General features: G+C 32.2%; 1 protein-coding gene across 1 annotated transcript in view; it reads left to right on the plus strand.

Moving 5' to 3' along the window:
* The first annotated feature begins 13,856 nt into the window (after positions 1-13,856).
* The window catches only part of LOC130892386 (uncharacterized), a 124,518-nt gene continuing 113,482 nt past the window's right edge, over positions 13,857-24,892 (plus strand). The window contains exon 1 of the mRNA XM_057797789.1: positions 13,857-14,112. The gene's annotated coding sequence lies outside the window, so the exon portion shown is untranslated. The remainder of the gene's footprint in view (positions 14,113-24,892) is intronic.

Below are 24,892 nucleotides of genomic sequence, written 5' to 3' on the forward strand. Positions count from 1 at the left end.
TCCACAAGGAATATGTTGTTTGTTCATACTTTACAGGTAAAGTCGTCTAATGTATGACGTCACAGGCAGTCTGACAGATTTGGTTAGATAAACCATTATATGTAATACTCCTATATGGACAGTTGGTATGGGAAAAAACGTACCTACGTTACGGTGCCGACAATATTCATTTTCTCTCACGTTTGCAGAACCGAGCTGGGACCTTGAAGGATAGAGAAATCGTTGCCATTCTGTCTTCTTTAATCGGAACAGCTTCCACTTATAGAAACTGTTCATATAGAAGTATTACATATATGGGTTAACTCAAGCACACAAAGAATAGGATGGTCTACTTTGTTGATACATTGCTTCGCTTTAATTTTTTATATCCGTTTATCATTTTGTGCTTATAATTTTTTTCTAACTTAGGAAGCTACTCACATCTAATTCACCTTATAAAGTGAATTACATGAGAGCAACTACATTATTTATTATTGTTGTTTGTTTACCTTTTACTATAATGTGGGGTTATGTAGTGTAATTTGTGACGTCACAAGACGCATTTGGTTAAGTAGACCCAATGACTGCATGTATATATGCATATTGGGATATCGTACATGCAATTTATTGTGTTTCCCATTTTGCTGCGATACTGGGGAACCTAGTGTACGCTCCAGGTGTAGTGCTCTAGAGTTGCGTGATGTTTCACACTTCGAGAGAATATAGTAACAAAGTCTAGCATCTTCAGATGTTTGTTGAGGCGACAGTACCCCGAGAGGACCCCTGTCGGTATTCGTAGATTGTTCTTACTTAGTTTGATACATTCAGCAGATCTTCTATAGTTATAGTTTACTAGAAGAGGTCACATGAAGGTCATCATTCAAGGAAGGTTTATGAAGATATTTTCATATCTTATATATTAAAAAAATTGATGATTTCCATTCCGAGTCCGTTCAGGCGTTCTACTCAACCGATTTGCTTAATTTTTTTTTCAATGAAAGGTATTGATGCACAGATCAACCATCAACCATCGGATTTCATCTAATTTCCACCATTCTTAAGTTATACTCAAATGCGATCTCCCCCTGTACATTATTTATGGAAGTTTTTCACATACACACGTTCTATCCTCAATATCTAAGGTTCTATTCAAGATAGTGACTTCGTTTTGGTTTAAGAACACTCGCTGAAACATCTTCTTTCTTTTGAGTTTTTGAACACTTAAATCGGTTGAGTTGGAGAGGAGCTAGGCGCGGACTTTCAATGTGGAGTTATGGATTTTTGTAGGTTTTTGGCAATTTTTCTACATTCAAAGATCTATATCTCAGGTTCTAATATAGTTACAGAGTTCGTTCTTTTCTATTATAATGATTTCTGATACTTATTAAATGGATTCGATGCGAGCGAAGCCGTGGGTAAAAGCTAATAGCTTCTTATGCAATAGCTTGAAGGGGGGAGGAGCTGCAAACTGTAAAATTTACCATTTTAAAGAAGAAAAAAATCAAAATAGAACTTTAACAAAAAGATTTGAATACAATATTTTCAAAGACGACATAGGGCGGGTTGAAAAAGTTGGCAGACAGCTGATGGATAACAAAAAATGAAATGGATGAAGGTATTTGTCCCGTTGCATTGTTAAAATTACTGTTAAAAAAAGAAATGAAAACATAACATCTGAACGAATTTTTTTTAACTCCAAACTCCTTTTCGAAAAACAAAAATTCTAAAGGTTGGTACAAAAATGTTCCACCGGGTATTAACCCTTAACTGCATGAATTTTAGAAAATCGCAAAAAAAATTCAGGGTAGCTGATCTGACCTTACATAAAAAGGGAAAAATTGTTTTAAAAATTATGATTACGCTTTTGTCCTGGTTAAAATAAAAAAAATTTTATCAAATATGAAACATTATGCTTCGAGGGAAAATAAATTTGGAACTGAAGCTCAACAAAGTACTATACAAAATTTATTTATGTTTCAAATAATACAGCGAAATAATCTCTTAGCGTTCACGATAGAACACAAAAAATAGTTTCTCTTTTTGTTTATACAAAAATTCAGTCTACATTTCCTGCAGATGACATTGGTGAATGCTTTACAGCTAATTTTATTCAGGGAATATGCTAAATATATTCGAAATTGTTTCTGAGACATTGTTGTTTTGCTGTTTATTCGGTTAAAAAGAACTCAAGCATTGACAATGCACAAATCAAGCAAGTGGTGAAATTAGCGAAAATACCATTTTTTACTTTTCATAGTTATTTTGTGTCGCCCAATGTGAGCATCAATCAAATCTACACCACCCATGTGTCTGTTTTAGACTTTAATAATTTTTCCACACCACATAAAGAGGATGCCAAACACACAAGACTGTTGTCGTTTCAATGAACAAGAGTAATTGGACAACCGTCATATTCTATTACAAATTCTTCTACACCCCCCCCCCCTTGCACTTTATTTCATACTTTTGTCATCAGTAACGGGGTTGTTTGGGATGCGATCTTTTCGTAATGTCCCCAATGCAAAAATACCCTTCTTCAGCTCATCCGTGAGGGGTAGGGAGGTATAATAATTGTCAAAATATACGAATAACAATATTGGGGTTTGCTCCTATTTCTATTTCTCCATCAATAATTACGTTTTCTTGTCCTGACTAGATTTCAAACTTTAAGCGAAACCATCATTATCACATAAAATAAATAATTTGTAGCCCCATTTTTTGGGCTTTCGAGGATTGAGACCGTTTCATATTCTATATAGGAGGCCTGGACAAGGACGTCCTTCAGTTTTAACTCCTCGAGATGACCGTTTTTTGCAATTAAATTCTTTAAGAAATCGGCCAATGACAAGTGTCGATCTCAACAGCCTTTTTACGAGAAGTTTGAAATGCAAATATCTCCAATAGATCAATAAAGACGACACTTTCAGAATGCTGGTCTATACAGCAGAAGAGTTTTCCAGGCACCTTTGCTAACCAGGCAGTATCGTGTTGCTAGACTAAGATTTGCAAGGCAATATTTAGATTGGAATTTAAAAAATTTGTGCCAAGTTTTATTTACTGATGAGACAAGAATCAGTCTAAGATGTACAGTAGGACGTAATCAAATTCAAAGGCCGAGGAGAAAGATTTGCACGGTCTTGTATCATTCCCAGGGAGCCGTTCCAAGGAGGGTCTATCATGTTTTGGAGAGGAATTTTTTTAGATGCCCGCACAAAATTAGTGTCTCTTCATAGAACCACCCTTAAGGCAGCAAGATACATAACTGACATTCTTGAAAATCGCGTCCTTCCTTTTGGGCCATTTATTGGTGATGATTTTCGTTTAATCCATGATAATGCTAGACCACACGTTGCGGCAGATGTGCGAAGTAGGAATTCATACCATGGTCTTGTCACTAAGAAGTCCAGATATGAATGTCTGGGACATTTTAAAACGCCGCATTCGTCGTCGAAATTCATCTCTTTAAAATTTAAATGAGCTTGAGCAAGCGACATTAGAGGAATGGGAGAACATACCCCAAGAAGTGATACAGCACCTAATTGAAAGCATGCCCAGGAGAATGTTAGCAACAATTACAACCAAAGACGGAAATCCACGCTACTAGCGGTTTAAAAAAAGGAACATTGTTGTTTAGAATGCAAGTTTTATTTCTAAGAAAATTTGGTTTTATTGCAATGTTTTTATTTTTATTTTTTTACACATAAAAAATCACTCAAATTTACTACACATTTCTTTTTATTGGGTCAAAATGATTGAAAAGAAGTTAAACAATAGCAATATTGATTTATATTTATTAAACAAAAAAAATATTTTTGACCAGCAGTATATTTACGTAACATTTTCTCCATTTCTTCAGTTTTTTCCAGGTAAAAACTAATATAATTAAATAATATTGAATGCTATTTTTTCTATACATTTACCTCAGAATACAAATTCTGTTCATATCTGCCATATTAATATCAAATTTTTACCGTTGACACCAGAACCAGAACAATATAATTGTTGCAGCAGTGAATTATCAATAAATTTTTATTGATCATATATCGTAGAATAATGTTTCATTTTAATTCTAAGGTACATACATTTTTATATAAGGTTTATTGACATTTCTATAAATATTTTTATTAACGTTTTTGAAGCACATTAATACTGTTTTATGTGTCTATAAATATTTTAATCAATTTTTATTGTCGTTATAATCTTTTGTTTAAGATGCTACTATTTAGGAGCAAAATAAGGTGTTTTCCTATATAGTGTATTCATGAAGTAATGTAACTTACTAATATTTCAGTTTCTACTGAACAAACTGAACACCACCAGACTACGAGGTCTGGCTATTAAATAACGAGACTGCGCGACTAGAGGGCGCCCTAGACGGGTGGGGTAAAAAACGAATAGTGCCTTGGGTATCTTCATATCTTCTCTATGCACGTCCCAAAACACGTTTCCGTCACTATTATAGTATTTGTGCAGTAGCGGTTTGAAACGAACGTGTTTTTTTCTCGTGCCGTAAAACATGTGTGACGAAAAACAGGAGCAACGTATCACTCTCAAATTTCTCGTTAAAGTGAGAAAAACTCCGACTGAGTGCTATAAATTGTTTCAAGTGCGCATGTTTTTGAGTGGTGTAAGCGCTTTAGTGAGATCCGAGACAGTACTAAAGATGACCAGCGCCCAGGTCGCCCTGTGACTGTTTCAATTCCGGAAACGTGACCAAAATAAACCAAATTGTGCGTGCAGATCGTCGAATGACTATCCGGATGATTGCCGAGGCTGTAAACGACGATAAAGAAACGGTTAGGAAAAATTTTGATGAGGAATTACACATGCTAAAAGCCTGTGCGAAGTTGGTGCGAAGAAATCCGATTCCTGACCAAAAGCTCTTGCGTCAACGGATATCCTCAGATTTCCTTGAAAGAAAAGAGGAAAAAAAATCTGCTTTGAAAGGGACCCGATTTGAGTCGATGGAAGCGGTGAAGCAAAAAACAGCAGAGCTCCTAAAGGCACTCACCAAAGAAGACTTCCAGCACTGCTTAGATCAATGGAAAAACGTATGGAGAGGTGTGTGGCGAGAGAAGGCGGGGAATTATATTGAATAAAAAACCTTTTCCGTAACCAATCTCGTTATTTAATAGCCAAATCCTGTACACTTACACTCATAATTAAACTGTCTGACGTAGGGTAAACTGTTTACCTTAAGTCTCTGCAGACAATATCTTATCGTTGTCGAAACGTGCATCAGACAAATAACTGTGATTGTTGGTGTAGTAGCAGTATAAACAGTGTGTTCTGTATGAATATCATCAACAGTTCCAAAAATTTCAATTCAATTTTGATTTCTGTTTACAAAAAAATGCCGAAAAAAGTTTATTCAAATAATTTGTCATCTTAAGTCGATTAGATTAGTATAAAGGATATAGCGTTAATACCAAATAAATTATAATATACAACCGTCGTATAATTCTATATTTAATAGCTCCAAATTTAAAGTCGTTCGAAATTATTAAAAAATTATTCATGTCAAGACAGTAGAGGGTTTTTCTGTGATTTGAACTATGGTGATTGCAAAAGAAACTGTAGTTGGTAGGAACATGAAACTTACTCAAAAAGAGGGTTCAACTGAAAACCGCACTAAAACTGTTGAGCCGAAGGTTGTAACTAAAGATGGAGAACACTTTTTGTTATGCAATTATGTGAACATGACTATGAACGCAGGTTGGAATTTTGTAAAATCATAATACAAAAGGTAGAAGCCGAACCTAAAAAAGTCTGCTGCGAAGAAGCTACGTTTAGGATGAACGGTATTATTGTTTGACAGAATCTTCGATATTCGAACGATACTAATCCTAGATGATGTATGCATAGAAAAAACTTTGAAAATTGATGTTTGTAATGCAATTTGAATGGTTCAATGTATTTAAATTTGCAATAAGAAGTGCGATTGTTAATAATTCTAATGGCATTTGGTTTTAGCAGAATGGTGCATCACCATATTTGAGTTTTGATCACGCCAATTTGGCAATCTTTCACAAATACTGTAAAATGAAAGTGCTACAACTTAATTGTTAATAAAATAATAATGAATGGATTTTGATGAAATTAAATCAAATCAAATTATTACTCACGTATGTAGGTATTAAATTTGAGCACACTGTTTATCCTACCACTACACCAACACTCACTGTTCAGTTTAGTTTAATGAACCTTCAGTCCCTAAAGAGGATAACGCGTCAGATTGTGAGTCTTGGTATAATAGTAGCATGAACAGTTTTCAGAATGAGTGCTTAAACAAAAAATATATTTTTTTATGAACATCTTCTAAACTATGAAACAAGTGAAAAATTGTCAGTGATATAATTTAATGTATATTTTTTCCTAACTTTTATGATTCTTTGTTAATTCAATCGAAGAGCTACTTCTCAAGTTGTTAGAAATTATGTAAAACAATTTCCTCTTTTTTCTATATTTCTAGTAAATCTCGAGAACCAAAGTCAATTAAAGGAATTATAATTTATAGATATGTACTTTATGTATACAAACTAACTAAGAAAACTAATGCCACAAAATTTGTGTTGACTTGTATTATCAATAACATTTGAACTTGAGTAGACTTTGGCACTTTTCAATATATTCTAATAGACTGTATTTCTTCTTTCTGAAATTCTCATCTTGACAATTAATGTCGCATAATCGTATCATAAGCCTGATATAGCTTTCGTTAATTTCGTAGAATCGTAAATTATTTGTACCTCCACTAAATCGATTCATATCATTTTCGATTTTCTTAGCTTCCTTCTCGATTTCTAGAACTGCTTTTAACGATTCCAAAACATCGGGATCTGACACATCCATTAGCGAATTATCAACATTTTCAATTGATCCATTTTCGGTGTCGGTAATTGTATTTACACTTCCATTTACTGATTCCGTTGAATAGAATTCGTTTCCTTCTGAAATATTATCAACTTTATTGATTACTCGAGATTCCAATTTTACTTTTGATATTTCGTTGCTGAAACTAATTCTTGGAATATCTGTTTTATAATTTTTTTCAATTTTTGTTATATCCTCAACATCACTTTTAAGAAAACGGTGTCTATCAATTTTGCTATGATCAAGTTTTTCAGAATGTACTTCTTTATTGGATAACGGTTCGTGCTCTATTTTATCGAAACAAAAATCTTTAAATATGTTGAAAAATAAATAACAGCTCAGTATTAGTAACATACACAACAATAACGTTAACAACAACCAATACATTACAGCGTTCATCTTTTACTAATAGTTTCAATATTATCTACACAAAAATTCTTATCGGTTGATGTAGATTATAAATTTTAGGTTTAAAATACTTCTAATACCTACTGATAATAGAAAAAAAGTCAAGATATATATATATATATATATATATATATATATAATAGTATCGTTCAATTCAATTTTATTAACCATATGTACATTAAATCATACATAAGTAAAAATCTAATAATGTAATGGTTTTTCTTATTTATTTATATTATCGGTAGGGTGAATTTACAAACACTGTCTCTTACTTATTTAGTTCATTTAAATACTTAAACTTAGTTATATAATAACTAACTTACCACTACTTTAATATAACTACTGTTTTAATTTATTTAAATTCATTTATTACTTTTCTATTTCGTTCCGTTCACTACGACTTTTTAATATACACTAACTTTCGCCGCTAAACAAGCTCAAATAAATATCAGAAGCGATTTTTCTAGAATTCTAGAAAATCCAACAAACAAAGTAAATGAATAAAAAGAGCTTCCTAGACATAAGCTCTAAAAAAATGATATAAACAACTCGCCGCTATAAAAAACATACATCCAACGCATATCAAAGGCACCGACAAACATCGAACAATTTGGCGTATTCGTCAAATTTTGGAGTTCTATTATAACCGGACAGGACCGGCTTCCCGGCCCATACCGCGAAGTTCCTCCTATACAGCCGGGACTGGATTTTTAAATCGGCAACAGGACCCATTCCTGCGCATACCGTCTTCATTAGCCACTGATGACGGGGTGGATATTTGTAAACCAATATGCGAATCTCGGTATCCTGGAATATCACTTCCACCATGTTCCTGACAACTCGCCGATCCAACTGGTTACTCTCTATCTTAGTCATAGTCAGTTTCATCACGTTGTTCTCTTATACATGGTCGTGAAGGCTTCATAGCATTTCTCACACATCATGGTAGGTGGATTTCATTTTTGATTACCAGGTAGAAAATGTATCGCGAATTGTGTTTGATTCTCAACCTTTTGCCAGGAGATGGTATCTGCTATTCAAGTTTTTCTAACCGACCAAACGTCGGAAGACGGTTTCCAGCCCTCGTACGTTTTTGAAAAGTGCAAGGATGTTGCAGGTCAACGAATAATTTCCCGGGAGAGTCAACAAATCTCTTCTCTCTGTTGTTCTGTAGTGACTTCTTATGGACCTTCCCAGGATTTTTGTAATTTTGGAGAACATCTCTTTCTCCTCTCTGGTTGTGCAGCCATACTTGACCCCCTCTTTGAAACCACCGTTTGTGGCTGGTAACGTGAACATTTGAGTGAACCAATTCGATGTTGTCATTAACGAACCATGAGATATCAAAAAAACATAAATTCAATTATAAAGATTCAAAAATTTTTGAAACGGAATTTAATACACGAAAAAGGGAATTTTTAGAAATGGTTCACATTCATAAGAACGAAAAAGCTATAAATGATAAACAAGATATAAATAATATAAGTAAAATTTATGGTTCTATTTTGTAAATTCTAATGAATTTAATTGATTACCGCTATATATTTGAGATGTGGGAACTAAAGAAAAAATTAATTTTTCTTATTGGAACAAAGTTTTAAGTTGATTTTATCCTTATTTTGATATTCATGATGAAGGTGATGTATAGACGTCAAAATTTATCTTTCTTTTAAAAACTATCAAAAAAACTAATTTTAAAACAGAAGAGACCTAAAATCAAGAATATTCAGATGCATATAAATATAGTGTGTCTACTTAAGTTGCATACAAAATGTTATAAAGTTGTTTTGAATTAAAAGTTATATTCAAATATGCAATTATAGTCATTTATTATGAAAATTCAGGTTTTGTGATTATTTACTTATCATTCCGTATTAATTATTCTGGCGGGATGAAAGAAAATGGCAAATTTACTAAATTGTGAAGAAAATGTAGAACTTGTGTTAATTGTTGGAGACAATTACAAAACACATAGAGAGGTCGCAAATATTTTTAATAATAGACATCCGCATAGAAACATTAGTAGTAGAAGACCCAAAAATGTCATTAAGAAAAAGGGCCTCTGCAATCCAAACTACTTCAGTAAGTGAAGATTGAAATTTTGAAAGGTAATAAATATCATCCATACAAACTGCAATTTGTACATACGTTACTACCAAGGGATTACGGATATTCGTTTTTAAACGGACAAAATTATCGCTGGTGGTCTAACAGTAATCCAAACTTTGTAATAAAAACTCGGAACCAATATTCTTCTAAAACGAACTTATGGTGTGGTGTGTACAAAAATAAATTAGTTGGACCTTTTTTTTTCGACGTTCCTTAAATGATGCACAATACTTACAATTATAAGAAAATCAAGTAATTGATTTTTTGCACGACCTTCCGTTACAAGAACGTATGACAATTTGGTTCCAACAAGACGGTGCTTTCATCCATAGTACATTAAACTCCTTGAAAATATGTTTAATGGGAAGGTGATTCACAGGTATACTGCTTTAAAAAATTGACATCTGATGGTTGCATTTTATCTTTTGAACAATGCAGAACTTTTTTTTAAGAATACCTTTTTTACATAAAACCACTAATAAAAAAATTTTTCATATGGTTCCAACTTAAGTAAACAAACTGTATATATATATATATATATATATATATATATATATATATATATATAAGCGTTTTCTTATATTTTCTTATTGGGCACGTGGCATGAAACACTTAATTAAGATTTACGGTGGCTTTAAATTGAATTAATTCTTGTAAAAACTCGAAATAATGGGATTCAAAATTCAATATTCAAATTGACGTGTGATAGAAATATTGATTACTGCTTTTTAATTGGTTAGATTATATATAAAATTTCAACGTCATTCATAATCTAACCAATTGAAAACTAATAAAAATTCCTATAATAAGCAGAATCAATATTTCAATTAATCAATATTTCTATCAACGTTACTTTGAATATTGAATTCTGAATCCTATGAATTTAAAATTTTCACAAGAATTTATACAACTCATAAATCACCACAAATCTCAATTAATTATTGTAAGTTAAATTTTATTATTTTTATACATTTATACATATTTCTTATATTGTATTTGACCATAATTTCGCTGAAAAACCAAAGAATTTTTCTACTCATATCCCAAAAAGATAAGTTGATACCTACATTCCTGAATTTAAAATGAACCCGTATAAAATTTACAAATAATCGCCTGCAGCATGAATATCAAGATCAGGTTTTATCTAGATTTATTCTCCAAGTCATACAAACTATCTATTACCGAATCAAGTACTCTAATAAGAAAATTAGAAAATGATTTTAAAAACATAACAGTTGAAATAAATGAAGTAATTCCTATTAAAATTTTCCAAAAATTTGGAGAAAAATGTCGTGACAGAACTTTTTAATAAATACAAAGAAAAAAATATTAAGAAAATTGATGACTTAATATTAAAACAACAACCTATTGCCGATGATACTGTCATACCAAATAAAGTAAAAGAAGTTTTATCTTTAGGTCCTAATTTTGCACAAAATATTTCTAGTGTCAAAGAATTATCTGTGCAAAATATCTTATTTAATATTAAATGCAACACCAATCATCTGAACAACGAAATTCAAAATAAGATCTTATACTTGTAATATTATCACTAATTTCAAAATAAATAGAAAAACAAACAATAATAGAGAAATATAAAACCTCAAAATATAACTAAAACCAAAGAATTCATCAATAAAAACAGAAATCTCAAAATTTTGAAAGCAGATAAATCTAATAAAACTGTTATTATGACATCAGAAGATTATAATAATATAATGATGAATTTATTAAACGATAAGATAACTTACAAAAAATTAAACAAGACCCTACGAATTCTTATCAAAAACAAAATAATGATCTAATTCGATCTTGGGAAGAACAACTTTTTATTTCGCCATCAGATACAATAAAATTGAAAATTCACAATGCGTTACCCCCTAAAATATATGGTTTACCAAAACTGCACAAACCCGATATTCCTCTTTGACCGATTATTTCAAGTATTCAAACTCCTCTCATCCCATTTTCTAATGAATTGAAAAATATTTTGAGAAAAATTTTATATCAAAACAAATACTACATCAAAAACACATGGGATCAAAGAAAAAAGTATAAAAATTCATAACGAATATGTATTTATTTCGTTAGATGTGGTTTTTAAATAAAAATCTTCTTATCTTCTTATCATAAAAAACTTCAATATACAGTCGAGGTCGATCAAAATAATAAAATTAATTTTCTAGAATAAACAATAACATAAGAACAGAATGGTATCCGAAACCAAACTTAGTCCTCAAGGTGGTTGAACTTTAATTCGTGTAATCCTATGACACAAAAAAGTTATAATAAGTTTGGCTGATAGATCTATCCAACTATCAGATCCTGAATTTAGATGCTTAGATATTCTAAAAGCAAAAATGTATTAAAAGCAAATAATCATCTGGAAAAAATGATAAATAAGAAATATTCAACAAAAGGATAAACAGATACTACAATAAATTAAAAAACACAACAGAAACGAATCATCAAAACATAAAACATTTTTCCCTATTATATGTACAAGGACTTTTCCTACAATTATCGAATTATTTCAATAAATATATTAGTATAAGTCATAAAGGACATAATACATTACTCAAATATTTCACTACATTATCTCTCAGTATTTAGAAAATAGACTAAGAGGTCATCAATACGATAAAAAAAAATAGAACTGCATTAACGAATCATGAGATATCAAAAAAACAAACATGGTTCACATTAATAAGAACGAAAAAGCTATAAATGATAAAAAAGATCTAAATAATTTAAGTAAAATTTATAGCTCTATTTTATAAATTTTAATAAAACTACAAAGAATTTTTTTTATTTCAGTTTAACGTGCCTCGACAGCGCTGGTCATTGGCACATAAAAACAATCATAAGTTAAATACATTTGAATTAAATAAAAATAAAATTACAGTTAAATACACTTTCATACAAAAAATAAAATCTATTACAGTGCATAAATTAAATTATATTTTCTTGTACAGCTTGGTGGCTTTAAGGAACTGCACGATTTTCCTGCAGTTGGTGAAGATGTGCTTAACAGTCACAGGAACTTGACAACTTCGGCAGACAGGACGATTTTCTGACGACATCAAATAGCCTTGAGTTGATGCGAAGTCTTCTTATTGTCACAGCTTCTCTCCTATTCAAAAAGTTTAGGGAAATGTGAGAAGTAGTTGGGTGGATTTGATGTAGTGCTGTAGTACTCTTGCTCCATGTATCGTGCCAAGATTTTTAATGAGGTTTAAAGATTCGTTTCCAGCAATTCCAGTGTGCGATGGAAGCCAGATGAGAGAGACTGTTATATCAAGAGCAATGAGAGTTTGGTAGGTGTCATGAATGTTTTGGACTATTGGATGGTCGGTGAATATGGTTGTGATTGATTGTATGGATGAAAGAGAGTCAGTACATATGGCGATATGTTTATGGGGAGAAGAAATATATTTGAAGGCGTGAAGGATACTATATAGTTCACCAGTGTAAACACTACACGTGGAGGGTAAGCGGAAAGAACTTATGAGTTCTTGTTTTGTAGTGACTGCGCAACCCACACCGGATTCAGCTTTGGAGGCATCCGTATAGAGAATTAGGTCGAAGGATTTTTTATGCATAATTTCCAAGAATGCTTTCTCTACAAGAACGCTAGAGGTCAAAGAATTTGATTGATTAAGATTAGAACAAATTTCTATTTTGATTTTATCCTTATTTTGATGTTCATGATGTAGGTGATTGATTGATTATTGATTAATTTAAATACACAAATTTTCAGTGTTAATATCATATTTTGATAAAGTCTGAAGTTGAGTCAAAGCGCCAATTTTTTATCAACCATTCAAAAATTATTGAAAAAAAAAACTAATTTTAAAACAGAAGAGGCATAAAGTCAAGAACATTTAAAAGCATTAATTTCTTATTTCTTAGACCTTTTGATATATTAATGCATCTAAATGTTCTTGATTTTAGGTCTCTTCTATTCTAAAATTAGTATTCAAACTCACAGAGAAAGGTGTTGGAGAGCAAGCAATAGTTATCAACACACAAAACATAGTTAAAAAGAATTAATTGGACTTATCGAGGTATTTTTTAAAATTTGTTTCCATTTTTTGTAAAGTATGGAAAGAAACTCTTCTAAATTTAGAAAAACAAATTTTATTCAAAATTATTGGTAATGTCGCTGCACTTGTGAAATTACACTGGTTTAGTAATTTATCACGAACAGATAGGTAGACCAACGAAACGGAAGATTCAATGAACATAATGTTTTTCAATATTGAATATCTCAAAAAAGAATAAATTTTTTATTTCAATTCAAAAACGCCTGGTTTAGAGTACGTTGTTCCAAATCTTAAGGTGTTAACATGAAACTTGTTAGAAAGATAGTTTACATAATAGGGAAATTTATCGAACGCAGTCGATGCTGATTTAAGGAAAGAGTGAAGAGAAGAACAAGGACGAAAAAGGACATGGATTTCATCGAAACGCGCGCACCACGGCACATTCGGGTTGAAACCACCCCCTATATTTAACTGCCAGTTGGGCTCCCCTCGGCACCCCTTAAACAAGGCCTAGCCTACTCATATTCCTTCTAAAAAACTGTTTCTTATCAATTACAGTGCTTGCAACTGGACACATTCTACCATCTATATGACTTTCTTGTGTTAACTGTGTCTTTTTTCTGTGAACTGTGCGAGAGATCCTTCTTAGCTTATTGATTTTTTCTTCTTTTTTTGGCGATTGATTTCGATTTCTAAGGTAACAAACAACTCATTTTTTTAGTAGTTGATTCACTATATCTTCCTAAATTATCAAATATTATCTTTAAGCTTCGATTAGAATTATAAGATATTGTATGTAAGTAGTTTTGGAAAATTATTCTTATCTATACTATTTTAAGACATGTTGAAGCACATATTTATTTTGTTTTGATTTGTTTTTGAGAAATTGATTAAAGTGAAAGGTGAAATATCCAGTCTTCACACGAAAAATGTAGCTAATTCAACTGATAAACTTTCATGACAGAATTATTGTTCTAACCTCTCCTCAAATTCATCAATCAATCTTTTTTGAATACTATTCGTCTGAGTGACAATTTTACTTTCGAAAGCATACGTTGTGTCGCATTTAATACGAAGACATTTAATTGGATAATTATGTATTTGAATTTTTAGACAATCATACAGTAATTGGCCTCATTTATGCCTTGAATATATCGAAATAATTTATCAAAAATGTTAAGTATTATTTTAATCCACTATATCAGGGGGCCCAGCCCCAATCGGTTGGAGAGTTAAGTATTTACTAAATTGAGGGGGGTTACATATTTAATATTTTGTAGTCAATTGGTTATGTTTTCATCGAACAACCTGCTGGGATACTTTGGTTTTACCTGGTTTAATTTGGAATGACTCTCAGTACATATAGTTTGAAATGTTTATACGATCCGTATAGATTCGAGGATATATTTTTGATATTATTCAATCTTATTACCTCCACGCAGGGTTTTTTGTTTGATGCTTCATTGCAATTCTATTCAAATTTGTTTGTTAATTTCGAGGCGCTAACTGCATCTCTACATTAAATGGAGCTAAAAATTTTTCATCCAGCTTCTTGAATTTTTTCTAATATTTCGTGAAGTTTTGTGGTCACTTTTATAGTTATTTAACAATGAGAAATAAATCAAATTGTGGACTACTATTAACTTTCATAATACTGAAACTTGGTTGAAAAAGTAATCAACTTGTATCCACCGGTAGGACAGAAGTGTGACTATTAACAACATTTTCGTTATGAAGATTATATTGTTAGTCTCTGCTACGTTTATGATTGTATCTGTTGTAATTGTGTATAAATCTGACAGAGATTAATTTCAATAATCATATAAAGTAAATCGGTTTCGTTGTTGGGTTATTATGTAGATGAAAAAATTTGGATTGTTTGTTAAATATCAATTTCCACGTGGGAAGATAATTGAATAAACTGGAGGAAAGTTACTTAAATATAATGCTCAATGTGCTCGGTCTCATAAAATGATGTGGTACTTTCCTTTTAGAAGTGAACATACGAAAACGGGAGATTCTAAAAGGCCAGGGCCGTCATTTTCAGTAGCTATACCGGAAATGGTTAATAAATTCGTAACATTTTGTTTAGCGATCTTTCCATACAAGTACGAGTACGTGAAATAATAAATGAAGTTGATATTTCCACTGAATGGAAATACAAAATCTTGTAAGGCAAATTGCCGCGATGCCTGAGGGTGATTCAAGTGAATTTTTCCGCCCACTTGTCGCAGTCGATGAAACCTTTATACCTTATATGTACGTTATAAATCAAAATGCAGTCGGAGCAATGGACTTGATTTGAGAAAGGGAAAACCGTTTTTTCGGCCAATAAGGTTATGACTACTATGTTTGGAAATCTCTATTTATTGCTTGGAAAACCAACGCATTTGTTGAGCAAAATTTTTTCACATTGAAGTGGCTCTTTCATTGAAAAGCCACTATTTCGCCAAACTGCTCTCGTGTTATAACCATTATTGCTTATGAAAAGTTTTAATTTCTTCCTTCAATTTCCAAAAATGTAATAAGTAGCTTCCTCAAATTTTTGAGTTATAAATGAGATCCGTACTCATACTCCATGTTTTTTACATGACAATAACGACAAATAAACATTTGTTTCGAAGCTTTTTTATGATTGAAAATTAATGTAATAGCACTAAAATTTCCTCCAACCAATGGAGGGACTACATCTGTTGCAACGCCTAAACATTTTTTAAAAATATCAGCATCCTCAATATATCTTTTCTTGGTAGTACCTGTATCATTTATATCTGTCGTTCCATCTAAAGTACAAGAGAAATATATAAATCTTGTTTTGATTGTGTTCAGCGCTGCACAGATCTCACTCGAAAAGGTTTCTTATACTAGGATAGTCCCAGAAGCACCTGGTCTGACCTAGAGGTGGTGGTACTTGCTTGAAAAATACCACTAAATTATAATATACACAATCTATATAACATATGTTTCAAGTTTAAACACGCCAGGTTGTTTAGTATTTGTTTGGCAGCCATAAATAGTGAACGTTTTCAGACCTACGAAAACCAACATCGCAGTGGTCGACCAAATGAGGTGACGGCTCCAGAAATGTTGGAGAAAATCCACAAAGCGGTACTGGATGATCGTTTACTGAAAGTACGCAAGCTAGCAGACATATTGGGCATTTCAAAAAGTGCGGTACATTGCATATTAACTGAAAATTTGGACGTGAAAAAGATGCGTGCCTCGTTTGCTCACAATAGAACGAAGCAGCGTCATAAAGATGTTTTTCATCGAGTGTTTAGCAATGTTTCAGAGAAATAAAGCCGAATATTCGCGCCGTTTCATAATTATCAATGAAACGTGGGTCCATCACTTCACATCTAAAGCAAAAGAATAATCAAAACAATGGTCTGAAAAGAAGGTACGGTGATATATCTCGTTGTGCAGCTGGTTCCCAATGAAATGTAATTTTTCTGACTTGCCATGGTCATAAGGAATGGATTCGGGGCCGTTTAAAGTAATTTATTCAGTTCCTACGGTGTAAAGTCTTGGCTTTTTTCGATGGTGTTTGGACTGGCGCTTTACAAACGCTTGAAGATTTATTCAATTCTGCAGATGGATGTTATGGTGATTATTCTGGGTACTTTTTAGTGTTGAGTAGAAGCCCATGAGGACGAATTGTACTTCTTGTTTAATTCAGTGAAATACACGAGTAACACATTTTCAAAAAAGTGATTTTTTCGATGACTGCCAATCCATAAAATTCTTGTATTTGGCATTATACTTCCTATTTGGTGCTTGACGCTAACTCCAATATGTTAGGAGGAGGAGTGCCGTCATGTTATTAGTCTTCATAAAAAGCGCTCATACTGGTAGTAGTCAACAAAAACAATTTTATACAAATACCTAAAATGGAACAAATCATATTTGTAAAAAAACTTTGAATACTATGGCAGCTTCCCAGTACTCACGCCAAATTATTGAATTAATATTTAATATTAACGTGATTTTTGACATGACGATGTAATATTGTTATTTCATCGCATTGTCAATATTATTCAATTGACAAGAGTAAGAACTGTCATTACATGTCAATATTATTTGCTACTTCTGAATAAAGTTTATTAACTACCATACGCTAAACATCGAGTGGTTTGAGTTCGAGGGATCCTGGAGGCTAAAAATGGAAAGAGCAAAATGAATTTTTTTGTTCAACAAACGACAAATCTTTTCTTAAATTATATATCCAAATATATTATTTCGTATTGTCGTACAGCATCATCTATTTTTTGCTCTCTGTTATTTTACTTAGTCTTCCTTTTTTGGTTTCATTGGTTCCATTTATTTCGTTATTTTCTTATTTCTTTGAGGATTTTAAAATTTGTTCTCTATTTCTCTCGTTTGGTTTTTCAGTTTATAGCTTGACTGTATTAATGTGAAGGTCTTCAATTTATTTTGTAATATTACTATATCTGTCGCAAGTATGCCGAATTATTGGTTCAACTTTCAGGCAATTATTCAAAGAAAGATTTGTAGATATTATATAAGAACCATTAAAGACAGCTCTTAGTTTAGTAGTTAAATCCTCCTGTTACGCCTTTGTCTCAATTTGTGATTATCATCCATAAAATTTTTGTGAAACCGTTTCATTGTTGAATCTTTATCTAGATGATTCACGAAAATCTTGTATATTTGATTTCGCTAGACTGGACACAAAAAATATTTCCTTCCCATCTTGCTTTACGTTTTCTTCGAATTTTTTCCCACATTCTTCTCCTTGACTGAAAATTTTTTAATTTTCATATTTTTCATCTCTCAAAATTGTATTGGGGAATTGCTCTTGCATTAAAATAGTTGGCAGTTTGTTTCTTAAGCATTAAACCATAGTGTTTCGGCACTAACAATCTATTTAATAATAAGTCAGTCAGATTTGAAATTATCGCCATGAAATATCCTCAGTTGTCAAGTTTCGTTTCCATTTATCTATTACCTATCTAGAGCTGATAATTGTTGATGTATGCTTCGAGGCTTCTGCTGAAATTAATTCTCAAAGGGAATGTAGTTGTTTTAAATCGGTGTTTCCCAACCTTGTATCGGCGACCTTTCTTCAGTTCCCTGGTGTACTGGAATCTGAATATGGGTGTCAACTTCAGTCAACAATCTCTGCGAAACGGTATCCATGATTAGATAGTCGATGTTATTTGGAATTGGCGACTCAAAATACCCCGGATACGAAGACTTGTTTCATTTGATATTTTGAAATTATTCATCGCCGACCTGGAGTTACGATTGCCTATAAACGACATCTGTAGGTTTCTCCTGAAATTCATCTTTCAAATAATACATGGATGTTTTGAGTTGTTTACTCCACACCTGGTATCAGCGACCGCGTTTCAGTTTCAATAGATTTTCTATGAAAAATTATATACTTAAAATACTTCCGGATACGAAGGCTCGTTTCTTCGGGATGAATTTTAGGAGAAGCCTCGGGTGTTGTTTACCACATTACGATTTTTTTGCTACTTGGAATAAATTGGAATTTAGTCGGAAACCATGATACAGAGTAAATATATTTAAATCAAATATATTAAGAAACCGAAAGCATAAAACCCTACCTCAATAATATTTTTAAATGCGGGGTCTTTTTGTATTTTATTTCAGTTCACCATATTTTTCTAAAAATTACGTTTTTCCGATATTATGAAAATAAAATGAGACTTGAGGGTCTTATTGCCTCGATAAGAATTTTTATTACCCCCCTAAGCGAATCTTCTCCTAATTCATTTTCACTACGTATTAAAGATGTGGTATCTAATTAATTGCTCAACAATGGACATTATATTAGAATTCTAATCATGGTTGTAAAAATGAGTTTTCACCTATAAGGAAAATAAATTAACTATCTAATGTATACGAATAAATAATGGACAAAAATATAACAAGTCGTTTATCACTATAGTCATCACATAATGCAATTATTAGATGATACTCCTATGCATGTTTCGAAAAATTTTGAACAAGTCTATTGAACAAGAAGAAACCACATAAAATAGATCGGAATCATTAAAAATATCTTCAGTTATCAGTTCAGTCCAAGATCACTCGAATTCCTGAGATTTTCGTTGGGAAAAATTTTATCTGGACTATATTGAATTTTTTCTCATTAATTTTAATAGGATGTTTCAAGTATGATCTTATGCTTCAACGATAAAAATATTCAACTGAATCCTGAAGCAGGCAGTAACATATACTATTTAGCTCATATATACGAGGGTTGTCTGAAAAGTTCTCAACATATACCTGCAGATGTCAGCAGTATATATGAATTCGGATATACATTTGTGCACGCGTTACAAAAATTCCAGCCATTTCGGATGTTTCCTTTTTGTTTAACGATCGTACAAGTAAGTTGTGAAGAATTTTCTGAAATTGGAAAAATATTTCAGCCATTTCGGATGCTTATTTTTTGTTAAACAATCGTACAAATGAGTTGTGAAGAGTTTTCTGAAAATGGGAAAAAGATTTCAGCTATTTTGGATGCTTATTTTTTGTTTAAAGATAGTTCAAGTGAGTTGTGAAGAGTTTTCTGAAAATGGAAAAAAGATTTCAGCCATTTCGGATGCTTAGTTTTTGTTTAAAGATGGTTCAAGTGAGTTGTGAAGAGTTTTCTGAAAATGGGAAAAAGATTTCAGCAATTTCTGAAGCTTCGCTTTTGTTTAACGATCCTACAAGTGAGCTGTGAAGAGTTTTCTGAAAATGGAAAAAAGATTTCAGCCATTTCGGATGCTTAGTTTTTGTTTAAAGATGGTTCAAGTGAGTTGTGAAGAGTTTTCTGAAAATGGGAAAAAGATTTCAGCCATTTCTGATGCTTCGCTTTTGTTTAACGATCCTACAAGTGAGCTGTGAAGAGTTTTCTGAAAATGGAAAAAAGATTTCAGCCATTTCGGATGCTTAGTTTTTGTTTAACAATCGTACAAATGAGTTGTGAAGAGTTTTCTGAAAATGGGAAAAAGATTTCAGCCATTTCGGATGCTTAGTTTTTGTTTAAAGATGGTTCAAGTGAGTTGTGAAGAGTTTTCTGAAAATGGGAAAAAGATTTCAGCAATTTCTGAAGCTTCGCTTTTGTTTAACGATCCTACAAGTGAGCTGTGAAGAGTTTTCTGAAAATGGAAAAAAGATTTCAGCTATTTTGGATGCTTAGTTTTTGTTTAAAGATGGTTCAAGTGAGTTGTGAAGAGTTTTCTGAAAATGGGAAAAAGATTTCAGCCATTTCTGATGCTTCGCTTTTGTTTAACGATCCTACAAGTGAGCTGTGAAGAGTTTTCTGAAAATGGAAAAAAGATTTCAGCCATTTCGGATGCTTAGTTTTTGTTTAACAATCGTACAAATGAGTTGTGAAGAGTTTTCTGAAAATGGGAAAAAGATTTCAGCTATTTTGGATGCTTATTTTTTGTTTAACAATCGTACAAATGAGTTGTGAAGAAGTTTCTGAAAACGGATAAAAGATTTCAGCCATTTCGGATGCTTAGTTTTTGTTTAAAGATGGTTCAAGTGAGTTGTGAAGAGTTTTCTGAAAATGGGAAAAAGATTTCAGCCATTTCTGATGCTTCGCTTTTGTTTAACGATCCTACAAGTGAGTTGTTCAAGGGAGTTGTGAAGAGTTTTCTGAAAATGGAGAAAATTGAGTATTGAGCTCTCATTACATATTGGTTTTTGAAATGTAATACGCATACGCAAACGAAAAAGTAGTTAGACACCTTATACGGAGACTCTGTACCATAATTTATGACCGTAAAATTTTGGGCAGCTGAATTTTAATCAGCTTGGCTGAGTACGAACCTTGGAAACCGCTCAAAACGGCGCCAATCAGAGATATCATCGAAAAACTTCACTAAATGAGACTGACGACTGTCAGATTCAGGTTAAAAAGATAGAAGAGGCTATGGACATCAAAATAATGCATTTACGACATACTGACTGAAGAATTATGCATGCAGAAACTATTCGACCGTTGGGTACCGCGTTTGTTCACTTTATAGTGAATCCGCATTCGAATGAACATTTCCCATACATTATTGACAGTGATATCTGGATATTTGTGTTGATTCGAAATCTGGCCACTATTCTTCTAAATTACAAAAATAGTCAAGACAGTGGGCTGCAAAGGGCAAACCTACTCATAACCTAAAAGTTTCACTCGCGAGAGAGATATTTTCATCTGACGAGGACGTTATTGCATAGACAACTATTTTGAAAAGAAAGATTGCAATTATTATTTGGAAGAGTTAAAAAGATCAAAGCGTCGCTGGAGTAACTGTATAAACTTAAAAGGAAACTATGTTGGAAATTGAAATTATTAGCGAAAATTTTGTCTTATCTCTTTTATATTTTAAGATTACCTCCGTAGTTTATTTCGAAATATATGATAGGGCAATTTTTATAACCTAGGTGGCAAATTCCAATATAATATAATGAATCAGTGACGGAGAATTTATAAAACATTGAAGTAAGACATGAAAATTGAAAAGATAAGACAAAACATTTTTTATTTGGATTGAACATGGCTATATGAAAGAAAATAAATAAAAAAAATTGGATAAGATTAACTGTTTATAAATGATGTCTACTGGCCTAAAATATTTAAACTTAAAAAAAGCTATTGCGTTATGTAAACAACATTCACCAACATCCAAAAAGTATAATGTACAGGGTCATTCACGACCAGCTGAAGCGATATGCATATGGGAAAGTACTGCGACTAGTGTTCTGAAAATTTGATTACTTGGGTTTTCAAAAATGCTTGTTTCAGCTAAAGTAATTTCAGTTTTCTGTAACTTCCGGTTATACCGGAAGTAGACACAAACTTCGTTATTTTAAACGGAATGCTATGGTTTTATTAAATTTTTGAAATCTTTGAAAAATTTCAATATAACTTTGTATCAGGCATCGTATGCCTAAAGTCCACTATTTTTCAATTATTTCACATTATCGAAATTTTCGGACACATGCAGCCTTCCCACTAAAAAAATTATATTTCTAAGTTTAAGTGAGTCAGGTCTAGTATTTTTGGGATTTGGACAAATAACACTGACAGCTTTTGAAATCTGTGAAAACCTTGACAAAAATTTATATAGGGTGTTCAGAAAATGGTGCCGAATTTTGCTATCTAAAAACTTCGAAAGAATTTTTCAAATGGCAACATCCATTTTTCTCTTTACTATTGGGTTCTACGCTTTAAATTAAGGGGACTTAGCTAGTAAATTCTTATATCTAAAATTGATGGTTTTTGTAGAAACTTGAAAAAACTGAAATTTTTATGGTTTTTATTTATCACCTGCCGATGGCGAACAACGAATAACGAAAGTTAACGTATCAAAAATTAAAATACTTTAGTTATTGTTGTTATTGGTCAACACCTTGGGTACTGTACTATAAAGGACTCCACCAGTAGACCATACTATGACTGTGGAAAAAGAAGAAACTTTGAAAAAGCTCCTTCAAATAAGTCCTCGATGTAGAGTGATTAGAGTATGCGTCCGCTGCTTGAAAATTATTTCTACTTCGAGCAATAAATAAGATAGCGTAACTATCAGCAAGGGCATGTGCCATAACCGAGACCAAAGAGCGATTGTTTTTCCAACCTCCTGCTGTTTATAATTTTCTGTAAATTTTCTTCACGTAACTTTCTCTTGTAATGAAAATATGTATTGAATCACTGTCTATCTCAAAAGTTCACATATACAATCTCATAATTAGTCAATATTCTAAAAGTTCTTTTAACAAATAATTTATAATTTTGATTGATTCATAGTCTATGATCTTAGTGAATGTTACAATCAGCTCAACTATAATTTGTATGTATGTAACCCTTCTTATTTATATTTTTTTACATTAAACTAACCTATTTTCAATAAACTCTTTTTATTATTATTCGAAATTTTAAACTAATGCCTAATTCTATACAAATACTGACAGCTGATTAAAGATAGGAAAACAGGGATTTCAGTTTTAGGTTATGCTAATTGACATTTGAAAATTATTTTTATTTTTCACGATTCTTTAATTTGATAATGAAATACTATTTATATCTAGAAAATTTATCTCATTTAAAAATATTTGTATGTTCGTGGAACGCATCATTAAAGAATTCTGACACCTTACCATTAAACTAACTACCTAGTAATAGTTTCTTTCTACTGTTTCAAGCGCTTTTTATTAGAGAATTTCTTGAGCTTTGAGGACGGTTGAAAGTCTGATGCTCTATTAATTTCTTGGAAAGTATACATCAATTATCCACATTTCTCTTCGTGATAAACTTCAACATACTGTTGGTAGATTTCAGCGGAACGAACTTTTTTTGCCTCCAAAAATGGAATTACTGTTCAAATAATCGATGGGATCGACTGATTGACATGGCGACCAACGAAGCTGTTTGACCAAACAATACTGGTAGATATTACATTTCCAGGCATTCGGATAAAGCCTTTTTGATTGTGTATCCGGCCAAAATAGACGGTGTCCGGCTTTTGTCTGGCTTTTTACATTTCGCAAACGAGCGTGACCTAGTGCAAGCGATGAAAGTCTCTCTCTCTCTCTCTCTCTGTCAGTAGCTCACGCAGGCCCAAGTGCCGCCCGTCACCCGGTTTCTGAACGCTAACAAAGAGAATGTTGATTTCAAGAAGCTGTTAGCTTATAAGAAATGGGTAGCATATTCTAAATCAATGATAAGTCAAGATCGCTTTTCAGAATTCCTAACTATTTGTCAGTATTACTTTGCTTTCCCAGAACATAACGTAAACGTTGAAGGAGCTTTCTTCTTGACAGGTCAGCAATGGACGAAAGAACGCAACAGATTACATGTTGACACTGTTGCCAAAATGTTGGTTGTAGAATTTAATTTATAACATTTAAAATGTAAGTATTTTTACAAATACATTTTGTAAGAAACTGAGATCTTAAAGCAGGTTTCGGTAAACCAAAAATTTGAATAATGATTTCTATTGTGTAACTCAAAGAGAAGAAGTTTTTGATCATTTTGTTTTCAGTTAAGAAAGTCGTATTATTTTTTTGTCGTACCATATTAGTAATGAGACAAAATTCTTAATACCTAATGTAGGGTATCTGGCGTTTCTACCCAAATGTCCAGCCAAACTGGCTGGTCTGTCCGACTATTAGGTTTGACGACCTGGCAACCCTAGGTAGTGACGTATAGTGGGAGAGAGATGCCGATTCGAGGGTTGCTACTAAAATTTTCAGATAAGGCAACACTGATGTGAATATGTTAAATCTGACATTGCTATCATTAATTTTAACATTTTAAACGTACACAGAACGTGTTGTCATACGAATGCTATTTGAGTTGTTTAAAGATACTTGAAACATTCATTTTGGTCAAAAATAGAATTAAATCGGGAACATTTTTGTGTGATGATTTTCTATTACTTTCGATGTGGATTAAATCAACAGGATTGTGCCGAGCAACTCGTTTCGACTTTTGG

This window comes from Diorhabda carinulata, chromosome 4 (assembly GCF_026250575.1).
Source record: "Diorhabda carinulata isolate Delta chromosome 4, icDioCari1.1, whole genome shotgun sequence".
In the NCBI taxonomy this organism is placed as follows: Eukaryota; Metazoa; Arthropoda; class Insecta; order Coleoptera; family Chrysomelidae; genus Diorhabda; species Diorhabda carinulata.